The sequence below is a fragment of the Pseudopipra pipra genome, chromosome Z, assembly GCF_036250125.1.
Source record: "Pseudopipra pipra isolate bDixPip1 chromosome Z, bDixPip1.hap1, whole genome shotgun sequence".
Lineage (NCBI taxonomy): Eukaryota > Metazoa > Chordata > Aves > Passeriformes > Pipridae > Pseudopipra > Pseudopipra pipra.
Genome location: NC_087581.1, coordinates 64,834,615 through 64,850,913, shown reverse-complemented (window position 1 = coordinate 64,850,913; position 16,299 = coordinate 64,834,615).

Below are 16,299 nucleotides of genomic sequence, written 5' to 3'. Positions count from 1 at the left end.
TTTTTTTTTTTTTAATATATCACCTGGGTTTAAATGCATGCATGGTTGAAGCTTTTCATTAAGTACATTACATTACTTGAATTGCTGCTCAATTTAATTCACAGTTAAAATATAATTGTTCAGGTCACATTTTCATATCACATATTTATTTTCATATCCCATATTTATTTTTGTATTTTTTTTTACCATTTCACTGAACTTAATCCCATATAATTAAAACCATTAAAGTAAATGTACATCCTTCTATTTTGTTCTGATGACATACAGAGAACTATGAAATTCTTCTGGAAAAAAGACCTGGTACAGTATTTTTTTAAAAAATTACAAAAAACCCACCACTCTGATGGAGAAAATATACACCCCCCCTTCTCTATTTCCTCCTTTACTGGATTATTCAGAATAGTTCAAACATGTCTGAAAACTCTTACAAAAAAAACCCCAAAAACCTAGATTAAAGTAAATGGAAATGAAATCAGGGTTCATGGGATTTATTATACATTAGGAATTATTCCTTTGCAAATGGAGAAATATTCACATTTTTGTATCTCAGAATGTGTTACCTTACATCAGGATTGTAATCTTGTTTAATGCTAACTATATTTTTTATAAAATTACTGGTCCCCAACAGGTAAACCAGAGAGACGGTGCTCTGAATCCAACCTATTTCTATCAAAAAAAGAGAATTTTCCTTTTTTTTTTAAAGGATCTTTAACCAGCTCTCCTGAAGAGACATAAATTTAGTATAGCAGTACCTTAAAACTCCATTTTCTTTGACCTTTTCCTTAAATGCCATCACATTGCTCTTTCTACATCCATATTTCAAAAGGCAAGGTACTGCTTAGGAAGATTTCTAACAGTCCTTGGGGAAAATAACTTCCTCATATCTATATCTATAATAGAATTTTATTATTATAGTTATTTTTTAATTATTATTATAGTCATCATTGTATGTGTTGTTGTTTTATTATTATAGTTAATATAATAAAAGGCAATACTATTATAGAATTTTGTCATAGAAATAGAATTTTATGTCACAAAACACAGTCTGGTACTTGCAATAAACAGTTAGATCTGCATATGGAAAATTTGCTGTGTGACCACCCTTTCCTGTCTTTTCCTTTCCTGGGACTGGATAGGTACCCTTTGATTCCAAACATGGAAGAAACCAAAACAGAGACCTTTTGTCTGGATAGAAGTACTGTTTTCTTTCTGTTCTTTTTGAATTATAGAAAGATAAGCATACACTTCATACAGGAATGGGAAGATAAGCATTTGGAAGTCATCTTTGGACAGTCTGGAACTGAGGGAGGCTGAAGGTAGACAATACTCAAGAAAGATACAAGATGTTAGACATCCTTTTTTTGTGCTATTGACTGGAATTTTTTTAAGAAGTGTTCTGGAATGTGCAAGATACAGGGAGTCAGTGAGAAGGTAAGAAAAACTGAAGCAATGCTTTAATTTCTTACTTATCATTCTTTCCCTTCCACATTAAGAATTTCAGTGAGATAAGACAGATGACACCTACATTCCTGTGAAGTGCCAGGTGCAGCTTTCTGTCATCAGTCACATTGGATAATTAGTTGATTACTTTTAGGGATTGAGATAGGTTATATAGGGGTGTCCTAAAGATGCATTTGGCAAACACCTATGGAGAGATGCAATAAAAGTATGAAACCTCATTTAAAAGAACAACATTTCCTGACCATTGTAACTCTTAAACTTATAGCCAAAATTCTTCCTGGAAAGGATTATATTTAGAAAACAGAATAAAAACTGTACAGGCTTGATTGCAGAGCCTGCATTGGTAGCCTAAAGGTTTACATTAACATAGAAGCAGTAAGAAAAAAAGGTCAGATATGTCATACTATCTTTAACTGTTCTATTTGTCACAAGAAAATATTAACATTTGTTTTGCACAAAGATAAGAAGCAAGAGAAAATGTCTTATTCATATGGAAAATGTTGTGTTGCTGAAAATACCCAATTGCTCTAAGTTTCTTTTTGGGGTACTGCTTGGAGCTTTTGGAAGACGTAAACCACAGAAATTCTCCTTTTGTAAGTACAACTGGATCAGTTTACAGCAGTGAATATTTTTGCCCTTCTCCTTAATTCCATCAAAGATACATTCACATATACTTTCTTTGTGTATATTGTGAAGATCTTAATTTTTCTATGCCTTATTTGCACTTCATGTCTGTTCAGTGTTTTAGACAAAATATTTAAAACATTGATGTGCAGAATGCGTATGAAGTATTTGACATTAGTTCATTTTTTTTAGAATAGACCTAACTATTTATCTCAAAGTGCTCTCTACTTGTCAGTAAATTATAATAACACTCACAGTACTTTCATAAGTCTCTATTTTACACCCAATTAAGCTTATTTAGAGGAAGGGTTATGCAACTAACCTTTGTTATTAAGCAAGTCACCTGCCAAAACTGAAAGTGAAATGTAATCATTCTTCTGGCTCAGGAGTGATTTTTCTGGTTCTTTCATTTTATTTTTTTGTTTTGTTTTGTTTTTGGTTTTGTTCTTAATTTGTTTGTTTTGTTTGGTTTGTTGTTTTGTTTTGTTTTTTTTTTAATCTTGGTTTGGTTTTTTTTATTTTTTATTTCATCTTGTCTTTTTCTTTTTTCTCTTCTATAATTGAAGTAGCCCAGAGAGATGAGTAGATGAGTCAGAGGAACAGTGGGAAATCCAAAGAGGATTCCATCCATAAGGATGACAATCCTGTATGCTAAGATATATAATCAATATTTTTAATGTTGATAAGAGAGTACAATAATTTCTGTGTAAAAAAGGAGCAGCATTTCTTAGTGAAAGAGTAGTTTGTTTTCTTTTTTTTTAATTATTTCTGAATCTTTTTATGTTACTGTCTTTGTTGCTTTAACTGACTAGAGAACTAAACTTCTGATTTCAACTTTCCCTCTTGTTTGTATCCATCAGCTGTATCTGGGCCAGGTACTCACCTGAAAAAATAACTGAAATAATTTGAATTACATCTTAATTAAACAATCCTGTAGCTTAGTCCTTGATATAAGTATGTTGTTCTAGAAACAGCAACTGTAAAACTGAAATTCCATTAAAAAAGAAAAGCCAATATGTCAAACAAGTATTTAAAAGAAAAGAAAGTTTAGCTTTGTTTCATAAAATGTGATCTGTGACCTTGATAAACAATTTCTGTATACTAGGAGAGAATACTTTTCTGTGATTAAGGAAACTAGTTCAAAGTTTCCTGTCTGGAACACAATAATTAAAATTTAATTTCAACTCTATTAAAACATCTTGGCTTAAGGCATAGTAAGTTGTCTAAAGGGAATTAGACCTGTCAGCAAACCTATAACAAGTGATAACACGTGTTTTCCATCTGATGTTTTGCAGTTAAGCTAACTGTGGTAGAATCTTGTAGTTGAGAGACTGAAATTAAGACTCTGGGGGGTCCAGAGGACAGTTACAAAATAGCTGTGTCATAGAAAGAAGTGCTCTTTGAGCAATTGCACATATCCTGAGATTCATTCAGGAAGGATGAAAAAACCTTCAGCTTTGCCTCGGATTGGTAGAATCCAGTTCCCAAGTGCCACTCTTCACTTTACAGATTTACACCTCCAGGTCCCTGTTCTGAATACATTAAAATTAAAATATACACTTCTATGAACAGCTAACAAGTTCGAGCTCTACCTCTAGCTTAACAGAATAAAAGGCTATGTTCAAGGTCAGAGAAGATGTGAAGAACAGCCTCCTGTGTGAGATAGTACTGTCATTCTCCCTTGTAATCTGTCTGTGAATAGGTCCATCAAAAGCTGGAGCAATCTTCTCACACTGGGTTAAACCACTGCCAATTTTTCTGCATCTGTGACAATTCCGTTCTGTGTTGACTGACACTTTGTTCCCTCTCCAGTCCTAAAACACCCTCTAGGCTAGGATGTGAGAAGGAATCCTTGGAAAGCAGACTATCTTCCAGGACAAAATGTATTTTCAACTACGGTGTTCTATTTAACACAACAATTCCCACTCTGTCCCCTTTACCTTCCCCCTTGTTTCAAATATTTGAGTTTATTTTCCTTTGGAGTAAACATTACATCTGCAGGAATAGCTGTTACTCTGTTCATTCAGCTGGTGGTCAGACACATGGAGAGTCTTTCTAAAACTCTATATGTGCCTGTCCTCATTTGATGTAAAGCCAGAAACATCACTGACACAAGCAGCAGGGAGATGTGTCAATACTTAGTAAATAAATACTGTGCAGGCTCCGCTGCTGTCAGACTGGGCATCGTGCATACTCTCAGCCTTCTGATACTCTTAGACTGAAAAATCCATCTTCTCAGTCAGAATATGAGCTTTTTAAAAAGACAATAAAAGCGCCTGAGAGCTTTGACAGGAATTCCCTCTTGGTGAGCCTTTCAGATACTTTCAAGCTTTTTGCCTTTCATGTAGTTCTCAGTCAGGAACCTCATTACTTTCATCAGTCTGTTAAATTTTGCATTAAAATTTCCAGATACACTGAAGCCCTACCATGATTTTTCTGGATTTTTTTATAAGGCCTACTCTTTTGCTTCTGTCACCCACAGCACTTTCAATTTAGTATTAGGGTCTATGTTAGTAAGAGACATTCTTAAACTAAAAGGCATCTTAACCACTGAAAAAATTAAGAAAATTTTTCCACAATGACTAATTAAAAACTTTTTTTTCCTTCCCTGATATAGACCACATCTTAAGAAAGATCTTTTAAAGGGGCCCATAATACCATGAAACATCCTGTCATCCTTCTTTCCTCACCCACTCTATTCGTACTCTTCTCCTGTCCCCTTTTTCTCTTCTTTTCCTCTTTTTCCTTTCTCTTTTCCTTTTTCACTTTTCCCTTCAGTGCCGGTTTTGGTTGGGAAGAGTTCATTTTCTTCACAGTAGCTAGTATGGGTCTGTATTTTGGATTTGTGCTGAATACAGGGTTGACAACATAGAGGTGATGTTCTTATTGCCAAGCAGTGCTTGCACAGGGCCAAGACCTTTTCTGTTTTATGCACTGCCACACTGGTGAGGAAGTTGGGAGTGCATGGGAAGCTGGGAAGAGACACAGCCAGGACAGGTGTCCCAAACTGAACAAAGGGATATTCTATACTCTATGGCACCAAGGAAAGGGGAATAAGCAGAGGATGTTTAGAGTTATGGTGTTTGTCTATGCAGGTAACCATTACGCATGATGGAACACAGCTTTCCTGCAGATGGCTGAACACTTGCTTGTCCATGAGAAGTGGTGAATGAATTTATTGCTTTACTTGGTTTCTGTGTGAAGCTTTTTCTTTCCCTATTAAGCTCTCTTTACCTCAAGTCACAAATCTTCTTGCTTTTACTCTTCTGATTCTGCCCCAGGTTGTGCTGGTGGGAGAGTGAGCAAGTGGCTGTGTGGTACTTGGTTGCTGGCTGGGATTAAACCACAGCATCTTCCCTTTGCCATCACAGCCCCATGAAGACTTCTGACTACCTGAGAAGTGGAAGGATACACCTGTCTTGCAGAGAAGGCTTTTGGCATTCATGGACAGTTCAGGGTATTGTGGAATCTGTACTGTCACATGGAAGACTCCTGTGCTGGGATCATTGGTCCTGCAGCTCCATTCCTCTTTCCTGACTTCTTTCACACTCATCACAACTACAATGGGGTGACACAAAGAGAATTTTATCTGAGAAATGACAGACTTTGCAAGAAAGAGGAAACCAGGGGGTGTTCTAAACTTGCTGGCAGAACAAGGAATTTGTAGCGCAAGTGGAAATTCGGTTGCAGAAAGGCAATATTCCTAGTTTTGCTGTACATTCCTCTCTGCTTCTTTCTCTATGAAATTCCCAAAGGTGTAACCTGTCCAGAATAGTAAGCAATTCTTCAGTCAGGAAAGGTGAAAATCCTGGATACATCTGCCGAGGATGGGATCCCACTGTTTTTAATGTAACCTTTCTTGGGAATGAGGTAGATATCTCCAACACTTGTTCATTAAGGCATAGCTTAAAATTAAGAATTTTAAGGGATGTTCATTCTTTGGTTAAAGTATTTATTATGTCTCACATTTACTGAGAACTTATTCAGTAGAAATTTTATAGGCAACCATAAGAGAACTGGAAATCCTCAGCTTATTTTTCTCCCCTAATTTGAACCTAGAGTGACCAAAATCTCAATTCTATAGTTATATAAACATTGTATGTGAACTTAAAGGATAAGGAAACATGCTGTGCCACTTCCTTGTTTCTCCCTTTGTGGAGAAAATTGAAATCTAGCCATGACAAAACATTCTGTGTTTTATTACTTGAAAAAAAGTATGCCACTTGAATAATAGTTGTGTCATTATTGTAACTAATTCTTGTGTTACTTTGATAGTTTACTTCCCAGGACTACAGCCCTGTGGCTGTTATTCGTAAAGTGGAAACCAGGGTCCTTTTTAAATAATTATGGGATAATCTGTTAAATAGCTGCCTTCGCTGTTTGTAGATGCCTTATGTTATCTCCACAAGTGCATCTTCTAACTCGAAAGAGAGCAGCTGTCAATAAAGAACTCAAGAGCATGAAACATGGAGGACATCAAAAAGCAATCCTTAACGTGAACAAGGAGCAAAAATCTCAGGAGAGAGCCCTTCAGGAAGAGAGTAACTTATTGACATAATAAGAAAGATATTGAGGGGAAAGATGTGAGAGCAAAAGTAATGACAGAGGTGGCTGGGAGAAGGAAAGAGGTTATGAAATGAATGTATGAGGTTTTATCTGCAAGTATTGAGGAAAATGGTTTCTGCTCTAAAGTTTAAATTGTACTATGAAGCATCTTGAGAAAAGAAAATTGAGTTTTGACTCTTCATTTTTAGAATATTAGTTTCTTTACATATGTGATACTCACATGTTATTTCGCTCTGTTTTCTTATTAGGCACCATTATTTGTATTAAAAGTTTCCGAGTAACCAGTGTCTCATCTGTTCATACTAACAATTATATTTATGTCAATTTACTTATTTGTTAAATTAATTCAGATCTACCTATCTTTAAATTTTTCTTTTCCTTCCTTCTTTTCTTTTTTCTTTTTTTTTCTTTCTTTCTTTTTTTTTTTTATGTACCTTATCTACTTTCTGTCCTTCATTTTCTCAATGTATGATTGATGTTTTGATTTCCTCAGGAAACATCTGTAAGAAAAATTACGTGTAAACTTTTTACTAGGGACTGACTTTCTTTGATTTAATCTCAAGGTGCCAAGAGACCAAGTTACAGAGACATAAGGCGTTCTCCTATAGACATAGTGTTCATCCATCACTTCAAGTGATTGAGGTGCATTCAAGTATTTCAGGTCTCTTTTATAACTTTCTTTCTTTTATGACTAATATCTTGTCAAAATGACCTCTTTTTCAAATTAAACCCATTTTGACTGACATAAGTAAAATAAAAGCCTCTTCTGTGATTACTTTTCAAATATTTCTCTAATATTAAAATGTGTTGATCTTGTTTTCCTTTCCTTTAAAAATGTGAATAGCAAAAGCTTTCTTTCTAAGGAGTGTTTAAAACAGACATGCTTTGATGAGACAAATTTATTACAATAGCCCTTTGAAAGGCAAAAATAGCATGAGAAGCTCAAGGTAACACTCTGAGCATGACACTTAGAGCCACAAGTAGGTGAAGCAACAAAGAAATTGTGTTAACAGTAACTGAGATTAGTTTTGTAAAGTACAGAGAGGAACACATTGTTCAAATAACTTGTAATAATCATGAAGTATTAGGACTATGCTATCTGTGTGTGTTGTTGATGGATTTTAGCACCACTTTTAAAAAAATTTGACTGATTGTTCATGTGTCTGTTTGAAATACCATGTAACCAGAGACAAGGCTGTAGTTGAGAACCAGATTGCTTTGTGCTATTGCTTTGGGACCATCCCTTTAGCAGAACGTGATAGTTTTCACCCTAGGCCTTCCTGGAGACCGGTTTGTAACCAGGAAGGAATTAGGTTAATGACTTAGGAAGTATTCCATGCTATTCCTTTCCATAACACAACATATAAAAAGGCGCAGATAAGAGAGTTCACTCTCTTCTCTCTTCTGGTGGGTGAAGGTGACAGGTCTCTCCGTAGATGGGCTTTGCTTATATAGGCCAGAGCCTGCTGCTCAGACCTGTCCTTATCTCCGGTCTCTCCGGGAGGCGTGGGAGAGTTGGCTGCTGCCTTGCACAGTTCTGCTGTCCCGCTCAGGAAAGTATTTAATTCCTTTTTATATTTGTTGACTATCTCTCTATTAACAGGTATATTTAGGAGATATTTGTTTTTACGCTTCTTTTTATCCCTGTTTCCCCCTTCCTTTTCCCTTTTTTCCCCCTCGGGAGCTCCCTGTTGTGGATAATATATTCAAATTTTATATATATAATTTTAAATATATATTTGTGATAGAATCTCATTTCGTTCAAACTTCTTTCAGCTTTTTTCCTGTGATTTGTTTTTTTTTCTTCCCTCTCTGGGAAGCAGGCCTTATTGTCAGGTTTTGGAGACTTGGTGGGAAGCCAGCTTGAAACTTGCACACAGAGTCAACCTTGAATTAAGCAGTCTCGATGTTCTGCTATGGGTCTCCTTTGCTGAGAGCTCTAAATACCATTGTTGAAAACATGGAGGAGAGAGGATAAAGGCCAGATGGATGTCTTTGTACCATGTCTTTATTCAAGTAATACTCATTTACATTGTATATATTGCATTATATATAATATATTTTGTATATGGGCTATATTCACACCAGTAGATGGAAATTGCCAAGTCCGCAGTGGCACATGGTGGAAGTGGAAACAAAGTCAATATGTATGTTTCCTAGGAAGAAGCTCATATCATCAGGACATTTTGACTCCCTCAATTAAAAAGGCTGACAAAAGCCATCTAAAAAAAGTATTTTGCCAATCCATGTGTTTGAATGTGAAGGTTTTGAAATGACATACATCTTGGTTTAAATATGTGGACAATCAATAAATTTTTTTTGTTTCTTATAAATGTAGCTGATGTGCAAGAAACCAGTAAGTCTTTTCTATATAATTACAAGGAAATGTGACTGAGATGTGTGTAAGATGACAGGTTGTTCTGAATGTTGGTATGCTCTTGATATTTACAGCCACATGAAAATGAATCTGATATGTTTTATTACAAAACAGTGATGGAGCTCCATTTGAGTGAGCAGGAAATTCTTTTGCTTGCTGTTATGCTTTTGTGTGTGAGCAGTATTTGAAAAATGAATGTAAACCAGAAGTTTAACTCACCTTTCCCAAAAACCTTAGTATAAAGAAGTGTAAGTTATGCATTCTCCAATTAGGAGGAAGATTCATTAATGACATTTTTTTGCATCTGCCTGCTTAAGTGAATGACATTGTAATGGCTATAGTATATTTCTAAGGTATTGTTACCAACACAGAATTGAAAACTTGGAAAAATTTTCACCTAACTTTGTCTAAGGTGCAAATTTTTTAAGTGTTATATCCATTAAAAAAAAAAATATCTTGTTTGTCCATGTGCTTTTTAATTTTCTTTTGGACTTCATCTTTATATTTAAACAATGGAAGTTCTGGCTCTGTGTTAATACTGGAGTCAAATAGGTTTTGCTTTTCATGACTATGACTATTCCATAGTTTAAGAAATATTTCAGGATATGGAAACTGTAGCCCTTGGTCTCTGTAACCCCTCGTGTAGTGCCGCCGTGGTTTAAGTGTTGTGTACCAAGGACTGAAGGTTCAGCTTCACTATAGTACAAAGACTGGATGGAACAGATAAAGTATTATTTCATGTTGTCAAAAACCATACTGTAAAAGCAACAACAGATAAGGTCAGAATGTAGAGACATATATGTGGGATCTGATTGTGTTATGTCACACAATATTGGCTTGCAGCTATGAGGTCTTTATTACTTCTGACTTAGACTTTGTATAAAAATAAATAGATGAAAAAAAAAGATGCCTCTAAATGCCATAGTGATTTCCTGTATGCAACCAAATAAACAACAACACAAAAAACAAAATAGAAAATAACTTTTTCTAGATGACAGTCCTGAAGCTGTAGAGAAAATTAAAACGATAAATTCAATTCTTAATAAGAATTTTACATGTTATTAATTCTTCAAGTGTTGTCTGCGTAGTTAAGGATAGCAGCAACAAAAATATATCCAGCTGTGGATAAGAAATGATGGATTTTATATATGGATTTTATATATATGAGCCTTTTTTATATGAGGATTTTTTATGTATGAACCATGAACTGCCTCAAGCACTGTGGTTGGGACTCTTCAGTTGTTCAACTGGTAAGAAAGAAGTGGCCAAGAAAAGAAGTTTCTCTTAAAAAACTATTTTTTCTAGTGTTTTCTGGTTTATCTGCTTCATTACAGACCCATCTAATTTGTACGTATTCTAATGGATTTTTGCAGTTGCACCTCATGTATGTTTCCCACAGTGTGGAAACCTTACTGAGATGCTTTTGCTCTCGACTGCTTTCCTCCCAGTATTCCCCTCGTTCTTCTGATACATCTGTTTGAAGTATCAAGCTGTGCTCTTTAGATACACGAAACTCAGCTTCGAGTGTAGATCTTCCTGGCAATAGAACTAGTAGGATGGAGCTCATGTGCTAAAGCTCCTTAGAGTTTTCAAAGTGAGGTATAAAAATGAGAACTCCAGTTTTGTTTTTTTCCCCTGATAAAAAATAGCAAGAAAATAGCAGACAAGGAAGAGCAGGAGCATGGAAGAGTCATATAAATTTAATTTGACTGTATCGGTCTGCAAGTCAGCTTTGATTAATAGGATCTTCCATGCTGGAATGCATGAATCTTGTTTACTCTGTGGTAAAGAACAAAATTCCTCATCAGAAAATGAACCAGTTGTATTCTACATCTTTGTTGAAGAATATTAAAACCCATAGTCTTTGAGAGTATTGACGTCCTTGTGCTCTATATGGGGTTCTTACACTTGTACATAATGGTAGGGAAAGACTGATTGTAAGAAAGAAAAAAAAAATGGCAGTCAAGGATAAGTTACAGCTGGTTCTGCTTGTAGTTAACAGTCTTACATCCTTAAGTGCCCAAACTTACTTGAGAGTTTAGGCTTCATCTGAAAACAGGGAATACAGTGAAAAATATATTTGCTTCTATCTGTCAATACAGAAAACTACATACTCTATCAGACTTAATTTTGTTTTATGATTTAAGAATATTTAATGAATCCATAAAAACACATTCAGAAAAAGAGCCTTTTTTTTTTTGAAAGCAGTGTTCTGATAAAAGTTTACTCGAATACATCTTTTTGTTAGCTATATTATTCCTGTGCTTCTTGATGTATTTTACATTATAAAAACAAGAATTTTCTGCTAGAAAGTGCTAATCCTTAATTAAATAAGATAATACATAATTTTATGTTTGTGTTCAGACCCCAAATCATAAAACATGAAGGATAGAAGCCTCTAATATATATAACATAAAATTAAAGGCAATAAGCAAACCTTTTAGTAACAGTCACTAACTAGTAGCTAGCTCTAGTAATCTTGGAAATTCTCTCACTGCATCTGATTCCGCAATGTATAACTATTTATATGGTTGCTTTCTCTGTAAGTGTTTAATTTTTAAACATATATTTGTGAAACTATCATGTAAAGCTACTTTGATCTTATAATAGGGAAAAATACTTTTTTTAAACTTTCTTTAGCTGCTGAGTGGACACACATCTTTGTGTGAACATTCATGGCTGAGGTCCAGTTTGCCTACCTCTAAGCAGCACACAGAAAGTCTTTTAATGTGTAAGCCCTTTCTTCAATTTTAGTCTGTAGCAGATCCTGCAGAGGAAAGTGCAGCAGTTGTGATGAATAGTTAGGAATTTATTTGCTTTCTGGGAAAGGTAATACTACCTGCCTTTTATGACTTAGAAGTTATGTTTGGAAAAAAAATCTAAACATTTTACATATTTTTTTTTTGTTTTAAATTTTAAAAGCTGGGTGACATTGCAGACTGAATTTTTTAAGATTAAGCATTTTTTAATTTTTGTTGATATAAACAGTTCCATATCTTAGGCTGACAATCTTGCCTGTGTGCTGGCAAAAAAATCGTATTAGCTTGAAGGAACCCCAAGTACCTTGCATATGGGTGCAAAGTTTCTGCAGTACCTATCTGTGGAAAAACTGCTGTAAGTTTTCTCATATCTTTCTAAACAACAAGAATGTTCTTGGATCAGAACAGTGTAAAGCAACTCCAGGTATACTATACATCTAAAACCTATCTTGTTTCAACTTCTTGTCTGTCTCAATAAAAATTAATAATGCTGTAGTAGTATTAGCAGCAGGCATCTTTTTTACTGTAAAGACTAAATCTTTGTTATTGTTCATCTCACCAGCACTGAAGTACTAGCAAAAAACAAAATCAGCTCTAAATGATAAGACTCATAGAAGACTGCCACAGCATCATGCCTATGAAAAGAAATTTGCCATCTGAAAGTTGTAGGTTTAATTTCAAAACTGACAGCTTATGTTCACCAAATTTAGTCATATTGATATTCAAATAAGCATAATGAACAAGACCCATACCAGAACTGTTAATTTTTATTTCACTCTTTTGTAAACCTCTATCCAGCAATCTTCATAGCTAGATGTTTTGCAAATACTTCCATGTGAGTTTTCCTCTTTAATATATTTATGAATGAGTTTTTGCCACGACTCAGTATTAATTCTTCTGTATCATTTTGGCATTGCACTTCACTTGCCACACTGTGTATGCACTTGTGATGGCAATGAAAGACAGTTGGGTCTTCCTGTTTGTGTCCGTTCCCTGCCCCCACTTCCACTGTCTCTGGTGGACAATGTGGTTTATCCTAAGAAAAGCACACCATGTGGGCATTGCAGAAGGAACTTTCTGGATGCTCATACAATTACTGCATTCCAGGAAGCTGAAGAGTTTTTGATTCACTTTGGTGCACATCAGTCTACAAAGTGATATAAAATGCTGCTGGAGACTGACCCAACTAGGAAAATCCATCTCCCACAGTCTGCAGATAGTTTCTGGGTGAATCTCCACCCTGACAGGGACACTTGCAGGGTACATCCAGCCTAGAGACACGGAATGGCTGAATAAAAGGTAAATATGGAAATAAAATGCTAAAATGCGTGTTTTTTGTTTTGTTTTTTTTTTTTTTCCTTTGTAATTACGAATTCTACAAGGCCAAAGACTGTAAACCTGTATTGTATGTTTCTAGATGAACCTGCTTATATTGTAACCCTTTAGGCACAGACTGTTGACCAAATCTGAGACTAATTGGCCCCAGTCACATCTAGACTTCTGAGAAGTTTAGACAGCAAGAGTCTCATTGAAGTTCGTGACTCAACAGGAGGGACAGATTGTACTGTAACAAGTTGTAACGATAGACTTACTATTTAGATACTGAATTTACAATATTAAGATACCATATTAGCATTAAATCTAATCATAATCATCCACATAATCACTTTGTCTTACTTTCTGCAGCCGGCCAAGAACCTTCCCTTGACTACTATGCTACAGCACTACGGTACAATATGCATCACTGTTTGGTGAATCTATCAAATAGTTAAAGAACTAGAGAACCATAAAAAACTTCTTTTGAAATTATTCAAAAGCTTTTGAAAGTATGTAAGCTAGGAAGAGTGGAATGACAGAATAATTTTAAGAATAAAAAGAATATGAGCCAAGATAATAGTATTTTGTCTTGGCTAACAAAGTAATATTATTTGTTTTGTGGCTGCCTTCATTTTCAGATTAAACAACTGCATAAAATGAATCAACACTGGAAGATTTTGGCCTTGTTTTTTAGCAGGAAAAATCAGTGAGTTTGCAGGGTTTTCTAAATGAGCTTAGGCATATTACTTGCGGATGTCTGAATTTTTTTCCAAGTCAATTAAAAAATTATCTCCTTTTCCAGAATTCATTTATGTGATGAGTGAAAAATTGTAATGCTATACTAGTCCAAAAAAAGTGGAATAAGATGGATGTATGGAAAAAAATAAATTAAGGCTCAATTTTAGAAAAAAAACCTTGAAAGGAACAAATATGTGGGCAAAATGGCCAGTCATAATTCTCAAGTATGTTCATGCACATTTATATGAGTACTAGATAGCACCCACCTACCTGAAAAGGCTTCACTCTTTTCAAATAGGCAGAGAAACAACACTTCCTCTCTATTTTTCATTTTTCACATTTAAAAACTAATCTTACTATTCATGTCCTCCAAATAAAGGTAGGATTTACAATCTAAGATAAAGTGGAGAGATGAGAGAAAAAGATGTGAAGTAATAGATGCTACCAGTCTAAATGAAATCTTGAACCTTTAGATAAAAAAGATGTGTCACAATAGCTAGCTCATGACAGTCAAAATGCCTTCGTCTGTATAAGTGACACTATAGTTTTTAATCTTATCTGAGGATCCTCTCTATAAATTACTTTCAGAACACTAAATCATATTCTTGTTATTCTTAAGGGAGGGAGATTTTGCTTATTTATTTAGTATATATTTTAAAAGATGTATTTTGTACAGGTTATATACTTCTTATCGTAAAAATTACAAAAAAAAAACCCCAAACATAGCTATTTTATTAGATCACATAAAAAGAAAACTAAGTTAGAACTCTCTGGGTAACAAACAACCTTTGTCTTTGCACATATCTTTGCAAAAGAGAACCCATCTTCGGTGGATTGACCTTGGCTGGATGCTAGGTGCCCACCAAAGCCTATCTAACATTTCTCTCCTCAGATGGAAAGAGGAGAGGAAATGAAAGAATAGATTAAGACAAGAACAGGAAAAAATCACACAGCAATTACTGCCATGGGCAAAACAGACTCGACACAGAGAAATTAATTGAATTTATTATCAAACAAATCAGAAGAAATAAAGAGAAATAAACCCAAATCTTAAAATCTCCTTCCTCCCACCCTTCCATTCTTCCCAGACTCAATTCACGATTTGCTCTTCCTCCTTCCCTGCAGTTGTACAGGGAGGTGGGAAATGGTGGCTGCAGTCAATTTGTCACACATTGTCTCTACCACTCCTTCCTCCAGTAGGTGGGAATCCTGCACACATTTCCCTTACTTCCCCTACTTACTTCAGCATGGGTTCCTTCCCACAGGCTGCAGTTCTTCATGAACTGCTCCAGCATGGGTCCCTCATGAGCTCACAAGTCCTGTCAGAAAATCTGCTCCAGTACATGCTCCTCTCTCCACAGGGCCACATGTCCTCCCAGGAGCCTGCTCCAGCTTGTGGTTCCCTCAGGGTCACAGTTGTGTGCATTCACCTGCTGCAGCATGGGGGCCACGGGGACCTCTATGGGCTGCAGGTGGATCTCTGCTTCACCACAGAAACCACGAGCTACAGCAGCACAGCCTGCCTCACCATGGCCTTCACCACAGGCTGCAGAGGAACCTCTGTTTTGGTGCCTGAAGCACCTCTTCCTTCTCCTTCTCCACTGGTGTTAGTGTCTGCAGGGCTGCTGCTCTCACATGTTCTCGCTGCTCTCTTCCCTAGTTCAATAGACTTTGGGTAGCAATTTTTTCCCCTTAAACCTGTTATCCCAGAGATGCTGCCACCATCTCTGACGGAATCAGCCTTGGCCAGAGGCAAGTCTGGCTTGGAGCCTGCTGGCACTGGCTCTGTTGGACATAGGGTAACCTTCTGGCAGCTTCTCACAGAAACCACTCCTGTAGTCCGCCACTACCAAAACCTTGCAATGCAGACCCAATATACTGTAATTTCTCCACAGGTGAGGTACTATAGATTCAGGCTATGACAATAAAAACTTTCTCTTGTCTGAAACCAGATTTTCCCTTCACATTTGCCCAAAGTGATCTTTAATCCCTGAGGCTTTTGCGTGATTAGTGGAAGAAGACGACGCAGCTGATTTTAATAGAGCCATTGGGGCAAAAGAGAAATTAATGGAGATCAAATGAAATCACAGGCTGATATGACAGATAGATGTTTGCTTATTGACAGACTTATAACTTCTTAAGCAAAGCAAGTTGACCCTACGTTATTGTATTACATGACTGAAAATAAGCTGAATAATGAGCTGAATAATCTAACCCAGCTCCAGGAATACTTCGTTTTATCTCCTGAGACTCATTCTCCATGCGAAGAGTGTGCAGCGCTGAGGAAGAAATTAAGTTAACAAATGCAGTTAGTATCTCTTGTTGCTTAGAAGATCCCTCTAAGGCAAAATGCTGGTCCTTTTATACTTGGCAGGGATTTTGCTATTGACTTCAATGAGTCCCAGGTTTACATGTAATTTAACCAAACAGAACTTTATTATATACATTTCCCTGAAG